Genomic DNA, 2500 nt, shown 5'->3' on the forward strand with positions numbered 1-2500 from the left:
TGCTTTACTGCCTTCCAGCCAATCACAGATACAACAGAAAATGAAAAAAATGTCAAGTTTTGCAAAGAGAGTGGGATGAAAGATCAATGAGAAGAAGATTAAGACCTTGCGATTGAACAGCAAGAAGACTGACCCTATTCAAATAGATGAAAAGGACGTTGAAAACGGAGATGAGTTCACCTATCTAGGTGCAATTATCAGTAAAGAAGGTGGTGGAGGGAAATATATGATAAGAAGAATCAATAGAGCCAGAAGTGCTTTTATCAAATTGTACAAAGTATATCGATCAAAGCTGTTTGGAAAAGATTCAAAGATCAAACTCTACAAAACGCTGGAAAGACATGTACTTCTTTATGGCTGTGAAACTTAGAAAATGAAGAAAAGTGATGAGAGAAAATTGGATACTTTTCAGTACAAAGGCCTGAAGAATATAATGCAGATAGGGTGGAAGGGTGGTCAAATGTCTTATCAATGGATGAACTTAACAAAATAACCCAAGTCAAGAAGTAAAAAGGAAAAGACGGAATTGGATTGGACACGTATTGAGAAAGGAACCCGACCATCATTGCATGATTGCCTTGACTTGACAACCTGAAGGAAAGAGAAAAGTTGGTAGACCAAAAACCAGATGAAGAAGGACAGTGGGATAGGAAAGGAATCAAGATACATGGTCACCATGGAATGCGGCAAGAAAACTTGCAAAACAGAGGGACAAATGGAAAATTAGCGTGGAAGCCTTATGTGCCAATTGGCATAAAGAGGATAGAACGAGAGAGAGAAAGATATGCTTTCAAATCAAGATTCTTTGGGTGTAATTGTTGGCTTGTTTGTGTGTGTGTATGTGTGTGTGTGTCTGTGTATGTGTGTACGTTTGATTGTCATATGCATTTTATGTGTGCGTCATAGCTGACTGATTATGACTAAACTATTTGTAATTTATCTATCTATCTATCTATCTATCTATATATATATATATATATATATATATATATGTAGATGTATGAATATGTATATATATATATATACACGCACACGCACACACACACACACACACACACATATATATATATATATATATGTATATATATATATATATATACACACACACACATATAGGATGAAGCATAAATTATGGTCATTACGTATTTTTTCTTTATTCTAGTAAATTTGACTTACAGCTGTTCCCAGTAGTCATTATAAGACCGTTATTGGTAGATTTACTCAATTGGTCCATTCGGCGGTTGAGAAAAGTTGAACGACATACTTTCGTCAGAATCATTTCTAGTTATATATATATATACATATATATATATATATACATATATATATATATATATATATATATATATATATATATATATATATATATATATATATACATGTATATAGCTATATTTATATTTATATGTATGTATGCATGTATGTATGTATACACACATACATACATATATATGTATGTCTATATATAAATATTCAATTAGCTTAAATAAGCGTCATTAAGGGATAATAACATCCAATGAATTTACTGGTTTCTTATCTACTATTTATTTTTAATCTTAGTTTTAATACTCAAAAATAGGTAACTGAATAAACCGAAGTTTGTATTTACGTCATATTTTCTTATTTTTTCTGTATATATATATGTATATATATATATATATGTATATATATATATATATATATATATGTATATATATATATATATATATATATATATATATATATATATATATATATATACATATATATATATATATATATATATATATATATATATATATATATACATATATATAGATGTGTGTGTGTATATATATATATATACACATATATATATGTATATATATATATATATATATATATATATATATATATATATCTGTATATATATATATATGTATGTATGTATTTATATATATATATATATATATATATATATATATATATATATATATATATATATACATACATATACATACATTTATACATACATATATATGTATTCATATTTATATTTATATATGCACATACGCCTGTATATAAACATTCGAATTGTAGGTTTGAAGTGTGCATGTATTAATGTTTTGTTGTTGTTGATTTGTGTGATGTGTATGTGTGTGTGTGTGTGTGTTCTGTTTGTAGTTTGGATAATCGTTTAAGATTAATTTCTTTTGATGTCTGCCTCGTGACATGATTTCATTCATTTTATCTAGAGTGTGTTTATGTGATACTTTTTTGTGGTGCAAATGGACAGATTAAAGAACACTTTATGGACTATAATGCGTCATCTTTTATTTCCCAGTTTATACAGTATTTCCAGCAATATTATTTTCTTTCAACTCCCATATAATTTTTGATAGAAACATTGCATTTCTTATAGTCTTATTCCGGAATGTGCACATGCGCCTATGCATGTTACCAATTTCTGTCTTTGAATGTTCTACTACTTGATCCGGTAGTAGTGATTTTCAGTTTGTCTAATTTGTGGTGCAGTTACTTT

At 27.8% G+C, this 2500-nt stretch overlaps 1 protein-coding gene across 5 annotated transcripts in view; it reads right to left on the minus strand.

Moving 5' to 3' along the window:
* The window catches only part of LOC106882974 (uncharacterized), a 187441-nt gene that overhangs the window by 86072 nt on the left and 98869 nt on the right, over window positions 1–2500 (minus strand). The gene's annotated exons all lie outside the window — the stretch shown is intronic.

The sequence above is a fragment of the Octopus bimaculoides genome, chromosome 25 (assembly GCF_046866305.1).
Source record: "Octopus bimaculoides isolate indiv1 chromosome 25, ASM4686630v1, whole genome shotgun sequence".
Classification (NCBI taxonomy): domain Eukaryota; kingdom Metazoa; phylum Mollusca; class Cephalopoda; order Octopoda; family Octopodidae; genus Octopus; species Octopus bimaculoides.